This window comes from Schistocerca gregaria, chromosome X (assembly GCF_023897955.1).
Source record: "Schistocerca gregaria isolate iqSchGreg1 chromosome X, iqSchGreg1.2, whole genome shotgun sequence".
Lineage (NCBI taxonomy): Eukaryota > Metazoa > Arthropoda > Insecta > Orthoptera > Acrididae > Schistocerca > Schistocerca gregaria.
In genome coordinates this window covers 154,496,650-154,509,030 of record NC_064931.1, presented here as the reverse complement: position 1 = coordinate 154,509,030, position 12,381 = coordinate 154,496,650, and positions in this window count along the sequence as shown.

Genomic DNA, 12,381 nt, shown 5'->3' with positions numbered 1-12,381 from the left:
CTGGCGCCTCAGTTGGACCAGCGTTCGTGCTGGACGTGCAGACCGCGTGAGACGACGCTTCATCCAGTCCCAAACATGCTAAATGGGGGACAGATCCGGAGATCTTGCTGGCCAGGGTAGTTGACTTTCACCTTCTAGAGCACGTTGGGTGGCACGGGATACATGCGGACGTGCATTGTCCTGTTGGAACAGCAAGTTCCCTTGCCGGTCTAGGAATGGTAGAACGATGGGTTCGATGACGGTTTGGATGTACCGTGCACTATTCAGTGTCCCCTCGACGATCACCAGAGGTGTACAGCCAGTGTAGGAGATCGCTCCCCACACCATGATGCCGGGTGTTGGCCCTGTGTGCCTAGGTCGTATGCAGTCCTGATTGTGGCGCTCACCTGCACGGCGCCAAACACGCATACGACCATCATTGGCACCAAGGCAGAAGCGACTCTCATCGCTGAAGACGACACGTTTCCATTCGTCCCTCCATTCACGCCTGTCGCGACACCACTAGAGGCGGGCTGCACGATGTTGGGGCGTGAGCGGAAGACAGCCTAACAGTGTGCGGGACCGTAGCCCAGCTTCATGGAGACGGTTGCGAATGGTCCTCGCCGATACCCCAGGAGCAATAGTGTCCCTAATTTGCTGGGAAGTGGCGGTGCGGTCCCCTACGGCACTGCGTAGGATCCTACGGTCTTGGCGTGCATCCGTGCGTCGCTGCGGTCCGGTCCCAGGTCGACGGGCACGTGCACCTTCCGCCGACCACTGGCGACAACATCGATGTACTGTGCAGACCTCACGCCCCACGTGTTGAGCAATTCGGCGGTACGTCCACCCGGCCTCCCGCATGCCAACTATAAGCCCTCGCTCAAAGTCCGTCAACTGCACATACGGTTCACGTCCACGCTGTCGCGGCATGCTACCAGTGTTAAAGACTGCGATGGAGCTCCGTATGCCACGGCAAACTGGCTGACACTGACGGCGGCGGTGCACAAATGCTGCGCAGCTAGCGCCATTCGACGGCCAACACCGCGGTTCCTGGTGTGTCCGCTGTGCCGTGCGTGTGATCATTGCTTGTACGGCCCTTTCGCAGTGTCCGGAGCAAGTATGGTGGGTCTGACACACCGGTGTCAATGTGTTCTTTTTTCCATTTCCAGGAGTGTATATCAGGAACAATAGAGGCTCTCTAACAGTTCCTTGGGGAACGCCGGATATTACTTCTGTTTTACTCGATGACTTTCCATCTATTACTACGAACTGTGACCTTTCTGACAGGAAATCTAGATAGTTCCTGCGAAATAGTATGGGTAGAGGTTATATCTGACAATCGGACTAAACTATTAATTGGATCGTTTTACCGACCCCCCCGACTCAGACGATATAGTTGCTGAACAGTTAAAAAAAAAACTTGAGTCTCATTTCAAATAGTTACCGGACCCCACTCATACAATTACAGTTGGTGGTTACTTTAATCTACCCTCGATATGCTGGGAAAAGTTTACGTTTACAGCCGGCATCAAGCATAAAACGTCATCCGAAATTGTACTGAATGCTTTTTCAGAAAATTAGTTTGAACAGTTGGTTCATAAGCCCACTCGAAGCCTAAATGGTTGCGAAAGCATACTTAACCTCTCAGCAACAAATAATCCTGGAAAAATAGTGAGTATCGTTACGAATACAGGGATTAGCGACCGCAAGGCAGTTTCTGCTAGGTTAAATACCGTAACACCTACAACCATAAAAAAGAAACGCATATAGCTATTTCAAAAAGCTAATAAAATGCTCTTAACGCCTTTTTAAGAGATAGTCTTCACTCCTTCCGATCTGATCATACAAGTGTAGAAAAGTTGTGGAATGATTTCAAAGAAACAGTATGGAAGGAAATTGAGAGACATATACCACATAAATTAATAAGTGATTGTACTGATCCCCAATGGTACTAGGCGCGCAGTCCGGAGCCGTGCGACTGCTACGGTCGCAGGTTCGAATGCTGCCTCGGGCATGGATGTGTGTGATGTCCTTAGGTTAGTTAGGTTTAAGTAGTTCTAAGTTCTAGGGGACTGATGATCGCAACAGTTGAGTCCCATAGTACTCAGAGCCATTTGAACCCCAATGGTAAACAAAACGGGCCAGATCGCTGTTGCAGAAGCAGCGAAAAAAGGCATACTAAATTTAAAAAACGCAAAGTCCCCAAGACTGGCAAAGTTTTGCAAAAGTTCGAAATATAGCGCAAACTTCAATGCGAGATGTTTTTCATAATTTCCACAACTAAATTCTGTCTCTAAATCTGGCAGAAAACCCAAAGAGATTCTGGTCATACATAAAGCACACCAGTGGCCAGACGCAATCAATATCTTCACTGCGCGATAACAACGGTGAAGTCGCTGATGACAGTGCCACTAAAGCACAGTTATTAAACACGATTTTCGGAACTTCTTCACTAAAGAAGAGGAAGTAAATATTGCTGAATTCCAGTCAAGAACAACGGCCAAGAGGAGCAACACAGGAGTAGATATCCTTGGTGTAGCAAAGCAGCTTAAATCACTTAATAAAGCCAAAGCCTCTGGACCTGGTTCTATACTAGTCAGGTTCTCCTCAGAGTATGCTGATAAAATAGCTCCACATTTAGCAATTATATACAACTGCAGCTGGGCGGGGTGGCCGAGCGGTTCTAGACACTATAGTATGGAACCGCACGACCACTACGGTCGCAGGTTCGAATCCTGTCTCGGGCATGGATGTGTGTGATGTCCTTAGGTTAGTTAGGTTCAAGTAATTCTAAGTTCTGGGGTACTGATGACCTCAGAAGTTAAGTCCAATAGGGCTCAGAGCCATTTATACAACCGCTCGCTCACAAAAAAATCCGTACCTAAAGACTGGAAAATTGTTCAAGTCACACTAATACCTAGAAAGGGAAATAGGAGTAATCCGACGAATTGAAGGCCCATATCACTAACGCCGATTTGCGGTAGGGCTTTGGAACATATACTGTATTCGAACATTATGAAGTACCTCGAAGAAAACGATTTATTCACACATAGCACGGATTCAGAAAATATAGTTCTTGTGAAACACAACTAGCTCTTTATACTCATGAAGTAATGAGTGCTATCACATCTTTAGGAAATATAACAAAGAGAAGTATTCTGAAATCAGAAAAGAAAAAGTACTCCTAACTGCTGCCAGCCCGACATTCACAAATCAACATATAGAATGAGCCTTCAACTAGCACTAAACAAGATTAACTGAGAACACATCACAGAGAGAATGCTGAACGATGAGAACTATTGTCAGGCAACAGTTGGGGAGGGGCACAGGGGTGGCAAGACTTGGATGAACCTCACCACATGGCCCATTCTGCAGCTCTCCTATTGGATCAGGAAATACTCGCAATCACAAAATGATCATAATGAATAGTGAGCCAATCTGTCCAAAGTAATGAATAGTGACACTTTACTGCAGCATGCTGGAGCATTCCTACAGCCAAGGCACAGTTGCAGGCGAGTTGGCAGCAGGTGATCCAAGCAAGATGTTCCAGAATGGGCTGGAGCAGCAGCGGTCAGGGGTTTTGTTATCAGGCCAGGACTTCACACTACCGTGCCTGCAGCTGAAAAAAGTAGTTCTGGTGCCAACTTACTGGGTGGTCAAGTGACTAGCTCTCACTTGCTGGGCCATAGAACTAGCCACTACCTTCTTGCCCCTGATATTTCCTAACCTGGCATGGCATCAGCCATTGGAACAGTGGGTTTTTCTGTATTCATGTGTGTTTCAAGACTAAGAAGAAACGGTTAGACTTGCATCTTCTTAATGATCGGCAGCACGGGATAGCTGTGCGGTCTGGAGGCACCATGTGATGGTTCGCGTGGATCCCCCCATCGAAGGTTCGAGTCCTCCCTCGGGCTTGGGTGTGTGTGTTGTCCTTAGCATAAATTAGTTTAAGTTAGATTAAGGGACTGATGGCCTCAGCAGTTTGGTCCCATAGTCCTTACCACAAATTTCCAAAATTTCTAAATTACCATTGCCGCATTAAACAATTATTAATTCCTCTCAAAATCACAGCTGCCGAAATCTGTTTAGATATTTAGAGTTATTGTTATAAAGTTTCTCTCCTTCTGTAACTATTTTGATGCGTTAATTCACAGCTGTATTTTTAGAAACTTGGAAACAAAATTTATGGGTAAATTATGGATGCAGCTGCGGTTTTTGACTCATCCTTTCATTTTTCCAGCCTTGTATGGCTACACATGTGCTTGTCACAGCACATGGCATTCTTGGGACCTTTCATAACATGGTGTGTTACAACTTCAACGCTAACTGCACTCAGAAGTGAAGCATATTAAAATCATTTAACTTCTATATAGACTTCTACCCATAATGGTGTGCTCTAACTTCCAGTATTTAAACAATCGTGTTTGTGTTGTATAGTCTTACTTTTTTTGTGTCGTCATTGCCACTTTTGACGCTTGTACAAGGGAAGCAAGGGAGACGATGTTGTTTGGCAGTTGGTATCCCCTTCCTACAACATAACTGCACACATGTATCAACAGGATGCTTTATTCACAAGAATAAGAAGCTACTTATCTTAAGCTACTCCATGTGTTGTGGTACAAGCTCTTCCGCAATTGTCCACATTAGCCTCACTGCAGGTGAAGTAAAAGTCCCGTTATAAACACTACACTCTCGTAGCCGATGATGTGAACTGACAAATGCCAACTAAAATAGTAACTATGCTGACTGAAACTACGACCGACTCGGCTCACTGAATGACTACCTGTCACTGACCGAGCTCTCCACTCCGCAGTGGCGATCTAAATACTGGTCGTTGAAAGGGCTTTGGCAGCGCATTGCTTGCAAGGATGTCTTTGGCCTCTCTCCTGATAGGCGTGCTTCATTCAGCACCTATTATCGATCTTCTTGTAACCTCTTTGCTGACCAGTGTGCTGGTGACAGCTTACGCCAGAGTATTACTCCCCCCTCCCGCCCCTCGCCCGAACACCACACCATTGTTGTGTAGCGAGGCTGTCAACAACAACAGGGAGGGAGGCAGGACACTGGACCTAGTGATGAGCCAGGAGCCATAGCTGTGGAGGATGGTGTACTCCCAAACGTACCCCACCATCTGGAGTGAGGCTGCAAACAACAACGGGCAGGGAGGCAGGACACTGCACCTAGAGATGAGCCAGGAGCCATAGGTGTGGAGGATGGTGTAATCCCAACTGTACCCCACCATCTAGCATGTAAGGCAACAGGAACACCCTCTGGAAAACTGCTACCAGGGCACATGTCCAGATCTCAGGTCGTGTCCTGTGTTGATGAAGGCGACAGCGATAGTGGGTCGAGGTCCATTGGGTCAGCGAGTGGGGATTGCGGGGGTGAGGGTGCATTGTCCATCTGCTCGTCCTGGGGTGCCTTCGTGGCACCAGTGGGGGCTACGAAGGCCGCGCGGTCCCACGAGGCCATGAATCTGGGGGAAGAAAAGCAGCAGAATCATGGGGCAAATGACAGGCACAAATTTGGTTCTGGTGGTGCTGCAAACCATCGGGATTGCAATCAAATACATATAAGTTCGTTGATTACACCTCTTTCCCAGTGCCCATGGTTGGTATAAATCCTGAAAAGAACGTGATCTTGTGGCACAAAGCAATACCTGCCACCCATTGGTGGCACCGGATGCTGCGATATAGCAAGTGTAGCAGCGTCCGATGGCGGCGGCCATGCAGAAGTCCCACTGGAGATGGTCCGTCTCATGGGTGGGAATGATAGGAGGCCTTCTTAGTCATGGGACACACGTTGATACAGAAAAGCCCACTCACTGTTCCAGTGGCTGATGCCACGCCAGGTTAGGAAACATCAGGGGCAAGAAGGGAGTGGCTAGTTCTATGGCTCAGCAAGAGAGAGCTAGTCACTTGACCACCCAGCAAGTTGGCACCAGAACTACTTGTTTCAGCCATAGGCCTTTTGCTGTGTCTGGGTGGTGCAAAAATTGGCGCTGTGGTGGAGCTGACGTGAGCGACACTGTTACTTCATCTGTTCAATCTGGGCGTCCATGCCCTGTCAAGTATAGTGCCGTCACGCTAAATGTTTAGTACGAAAAATTCCCCAGTGTGCTTGGTGGAGCAATCGCAACACATCTTTTTGCAGCACTTTGGGAATAGCATACGCTATGGTCCAGTGTCATTTTGAACTACAATCAAACCCTGTTGAACTGAAAGATTATGCCGACATGCAAAATATTGACACACAACTGAGTATTGGATACTGTACAATGAGCGAGGCCAAGCCTTGCTAATGCAATGCAACAAAACCTTGAGATCTGTGTCTGCTTCCGTGGCCTGTGCTATTTGTCTATTGTGCAAGGGAAAATATTTCAGCTATTCATGAGTCCTACACGTCGATTTGGCAACAAGATGCCGCAGATGCATCAAAATCAGAGACTGTGCCAATCGGAAGGCGAGATAGAGCGTCTGCAATATCATGCTTTGTCGTAGGTCTGTACACAATTTCATACTGATACTATGAAAGCAACAAAGTCCAGCGCTGCAATTTTTGAGCAGTGCATGTAGGAACCAGCTTTGATGGACGAAACATGGACGGCAAAGGCTTGTGATCTGTCACTAAATAGAACTTGAGGTCATACAAATAGTGATGGAATTTGGTCTCACCATACACAACTGCGTGAGTCTCTTTTTCTATTTGAGAATAACTGCACTGATTCTGAGTGAGCAACTTCAAGGCAAAAGCAATGGGTCTTTGTTGTACACCACTTCTGCGCAAAAGCAGAGAGCCGGTTCTGTAGGAAGAAGAGTCTACATCTACATCTACATCTACATCCATACTCCCCAAGCCACCTGACGGTGTGTGGCGGAGGGTACCCTGACTACCTCTATCGGTTCTCCCTTCTATTCCAGTATCGTATTGTTCGTGGAAAGAAGGACTGTCGGTATGCTTCTGTGTGGGCTCTAATCTCTCTGATTTTATCCTCATGGTCTCTTCGCGATATATACGTAGGAGGGAGCAATATACTGCTTGACTCTTCGGTGAAGGTATGTTCTCGAAACTTTAACAAAAGCCCGTACCGAGCTACTGAGCGTCTCTCCTGCAGAGTCTTCCACTGGAGTTTATCTATCGCGATTACTAAATGATCATGTAACGAAGTGTGCTGCTCTCCGTTGGATCTTCTCTATCTCTTCTATCAACCCTATCTGGTACAGATCCCACACTGCTGAGCAGTATTCAAGCAGTAGGCGAACAAGCGTACTGTAACCTACTTCCTTTGTTTCCGGATTGCATTTCCTTAGGATTCTTCCAATGAATTTCAGTCTGGCATCTGCTTTAGCGACGATCAACTCTATATGATCATTCAATTTTAAATCATTCCTAATGTGTACTCCCAGATAATTTATGGAATTAACTGCTTCCAGTTGCTGACCTGCTATTTTGTAGCTAAATGATAAGGGATCTATATTTCTATGTATTCGCAACACATTACACTTGTCTACATTGAGACTCAATTGCCATTCCCTGCACCATGCGTCAATTCGCTGCAGATCCTCCTGCATTTCAGTACAATTTTCCATTGGTACAACCTCTCGATACACCACAGCATCATCTGCAAAAAGCCTCAGTGAACTTCCGATGTCATCCACAAGGTCATTTATGTATACTGTGAATAGCAACGGTACTATGTCGACATGCAAAACTACCAGGTTGGCAGTATCAAAATGCACTAAACATCTGTCACTGAGCAAGGCATTTTTGATTGAGCGGCATTTGATATGAACCAAATGTAGTATGTCATCTTTGTAATACTGGCTGCAGTTCAGACACATTGCGAGGAACAGGCAGGTCACGGATTGCAAGCACATGAGATTGGAGGGTGTGCACACCCAGACTGTTTATCGCACGGCGTAAGTACTGCAGTTCAGTTTGAAAGAAGTCACATTTTTTACGAGACGACATTTGAGTCCTGCTTCTGACAGCACTCGATAAAGAGTACGCAAATTGGAAATGTGTTCATCTGGTGTACGACCTGAGACGACAGATATCGTAAAGGTAGTTTGAACAAAATTGCACTGTTCCAAGTAACGTTGAAAAATGGAAGGAGTGGAAGCGCAAACACAAATACTTGAACACTCCTAAATGTGTATTTACAACAAACACTTTCTGTGGTTCTTCAAACAATGGAATTAACAAGTAGGCATCATACAAATCTATCTTAGAAAAGTAACGTCCTGCAGTACGCCTGTCCATGTGTTCCTCAGGTTGAGGTAACAGATGAGTGTCAACTACTGTCTGTTGGTTGACTGTAGAGTTGGAAGTCAACACGAATGCGACCAGACGCCTTAGGCAACAAAATGTGAGGACTTGCCTTTTGACTAGCTTGAATGGGAGCAATTACACCATTATCATGCAATTCTTTCAATTCACTGGCTTTTTTGTCTCTTAAAGGAAATGGAATCGGCCGGGCACGAAAAAACTGAGGCTATGAATTGTCTTTCAACGTAACATGCGCTAGAAAGCTGCACAAGCTGATACGGAAAGTACATTGTCTTGGATGCTAAGGCCAAACAACTCAAAGGCATCTAAACTGAATATATTCTCACTGTCTCTGGAGTTCAACACAGTGAAATTCACTGTACCAGTGTGAGATCTATAAGTGGCAGGCAAACTGCATTGTCTAAGCACTGGACCATCCTGACCGTTGTAAGTAGTGAGGTGCTTGCTAGATTTACAATGGCGTGGTGAGCGTTTGTACGTGGCATAGTTAAGCAAAGTGACTGAGACACCTGTGTCTAACTGAAAGTTTACACAACGGCCTGCAATTCGTAATGAGACAAATAGTTTGTTAGAACGTCGTTGCACAGTACTAGGGCGAGAAGGAGGTACAACTTCAATCTTACTTTTGTCAGAATCTGTTGCAGGTTTCGAAGACACAACGTTCACTGCATGTGCAAGAGCAGTTTTTTTCTGGTAGCGGGCATAATTGACGTTTTTGTGCCGTTGCAAACAAACTGATTGGAGGTTTTTTTTCACACGTGTAACATGTTGCGTTACGTGATAGGCAATCCTGTCTTTTATGGCGAGCAAAACATCTAGGGCAAGACTGCACTAAATTCACAGGCCTGTTTACATGTCCACGTGGCTGTGTACGCGCTCGTTGTGGCCGCATCGTTAGCAAAGCAGCAATCTGTTGGTTCTGAAACTGAAAAGATTGTATTAGATCCATCACATTTCCAAGTAGACATCATGCAAATCTATCTTAGAAAAGTAACGTTCTGCACCAAGCCTGTCCATGAGTTCCTCAGGGCGAGGTAACAGATAAGTGTCGGTATATACAGGGTGGTCCATTGATCGCGACCAGGCCAAATATCTCACGAAATAATCGTCAAACGAAAAAACTACAAAGAACGAAACTTGTCTAGCTTGAAGGGGGAAACCAGATGGCGGTATGGTTGGCCCGCTAGATGGGGCAGCCATAGGCCAAACGGATTTCAACTGCGTTTCTTAAAATAGGAACCCACATTTTTATTACATATTCGTGTAGTACGTAAAGAAATATGAATGTTTTAGTTGGACCACCTTTTTAGCTTTGTGATAGATGGCGCTGTAATAGTCACAAACATATAAGTACATCCGCCAGTGCGGACGGTATTTGCTTCGTGATACATTACTCGTGTTAAAATGGACCGTTTACCAATTGTGGAAAAGGTCGATATCGTGTTGATGTATGGCTATTGTGATCAAAATGCCCAACGGGTGTGTGCTACGTATGCTGCTCGGTATCCTGGACGACATCATTCAAGTGTGCGGACCGTTCGCAGGATAGCTACGTTATTTAAGGAAACAGGAAGTGCTCAGCCACATGTGAAACGTCAACCACGCCCTGCAACAAATGATGATGCCCAAGTAGATGTTTTGGCTGCTGTCGCGGCTAATCCGCACATCAGTAGCAGACAAATTGCGCGAGAATCGGGAATCTCAAAAACGTCGGTGTTGAGAATGCTACATCAACATCGATTGCCCCCATACCATATTTCAATGCAACAGGAATTGCATGGCGACGACTTTGAACGTCGTGTACAGTTCTGCCACTGGGAACAAGAGAAATTACGGGATGATGACAGATGTTTTGCACGCGTTCTATTTAGCAACGAAGCGTCATTCACCAACAGCGGTAACGTAAACCGGCATAATATGCACTATTAGGCAACGGAAAATCCACGATGGCTGCGACAAGTGGAACATCAGCGACCTTGGCGGGTTAATGTATACTGCGGCATTTTATCGATGGCAATGTAAATGGTGCAATGTATGCTGATTTCCTACGTAATGTTCTACCGATGTTACTACAAGATGTTTCACTGCATGAAAGAATGGCGATGTACTTCCAACATGATGGATGTCCGGCACATACCTCGTGTGCGGTTGAAGTGGTACTGAATAGCATATTTCATGACAGATGGATTGGTCGTCGAAGCACCATACGATGGCCTGCACGTTCACTGGATCTGACGTCCCCGGATTTCTTTCTGTGGGGAAAGCTGAAGGATATTTGCTATTGTGATCCACTGACAACGTCTGACAACATGCGTCAGCGCATTGTCAATGCATTTGCGAACATTACGGAAGGCGAGCTACTCGCTGTTGAGAGGAATGTCGTTACACGTATTGCAAATGCATTGAGGTTGACGGACATCATTTTGAGCATTTATTGCATTAATGTGGTATTTGCAGGTAATCACGCTCTAACGGCATGCGTTCTCTGAAATGATAAGTTCACAAAGGTACATGTATCACATTGGAACAACCGAAATAAAATATTCAAACGTACCTACATTCTGTATTTTAATTTAAAAAACGTACCTGTTAGTTTAAAATTGTGACCCATATGTTTGTGACTATTACAGCGCCGTCTATCACAAAGCTAAAAAAGTGGTCCAACTAAAACATTCATATTTCTTTACGTACTACACGAATATGTAATAAAAATTTGGGTTCCTATTAAAAAAAAAAAACGCAGTTGATATCCGTTTGACCTATGCCAGAGCCATCTAGCGGGCCAACCATAGCGCCATCTGGTTTTCCCCTTCAAGCTAGACAAGTTTCGTTCTTTTTAGTTTTTTCGTTTGACGCTTATTTCGTAAGATACTTGGCCCGGTCACGATCAATAGACCACCCAGTATATATAGGAATACATGCAGGAACACAACAACAAATTAGTAAAATAATCACACCGGCAAGCTAAATCGCAAGAGAAGCAAGCAAAATACACAGCCAAGCTGTTGAACTTCGATCTGCACTGTTGAATTATCCCCATGGCCACTTTTGTGTTGTCGTTGCCACTGTTGAGTCTTGTACCAAGGGAAGCAAGGGAGAGGATGTTGTTTGGTGGCTGGTACCCTCTTCCTACAACATAACTGCACACATCTATTAACAGGGTCCTTTTTCACAAGAACAAGAAGCTACTTGTTGTTGTTGTTGTTGTGGTCTTCAGTCCTGAGACTGGTTTGATGCAGCTCTCCATGCTACTCTATCCTGTGCAAGCTTCTTCATCTCCCAGTACCTACTGCAACCTACATCCTTCTGAATCTGCTGGGTGTATTCATCTCTTGGTCTCCCTCTACGATTTTTACCCTCCACGCTGCCCTCCAATGCTAAATTGGTGATCCCTTGATGCCTCAGAACATGTCCTACCAATCGATCCCTTCTTATAGTTAAGTTGTGCCACAAACTTCTCTTCTCCCCAATCCTATTCAATACCTCCTCATTAGCTATGTGATCTACCCATCTAATCTTCAGCGTTCTTATGTAGTACCACATTTCGAAAGCTTCTATTCTCTTCTTGTCTAAACTATTTATCGTCCATGTTTCACTTCCATACATGGCTACACTCCATACAAATACTTTCAGAAACGACTTCCTGACACTTAAATCTATACTCAATGTTAACAAATTTCTCTTCTTCAGAAACGCTTTCCTTGCCATTGCCAGTCTACATTTTGTATCCTCTCTACTTCGACCATCATCAGTTATTTTGCTCCCCAAATAGCAAAATTCCTTTACTACTTTAAGTGTCTCATTTCCTAATCTAATACCCTCAGCATCTCCCAACTTAATTAGACTACATTCCATTATCCTCGTTTTGCTCTTGTTGATGTTGATCTTATATCCTCCTTCAAGACGCTATCCAATCCGTTCAACTGCTCTTCCAAGTCCTTTGCTGTCTCTGACAGAATTACAATGTCATCGGCGAACCTCAAAGTTTTTATTTCTTCTCCATCGATTTTAATACCTACTCCGAATTTTTCTTTTGTTTCCTTCACTGCTTGCTCAATATACATATTGAATAACATCAATGAGAGGCTACAACCCGGTCTCACTCCCTTCCCA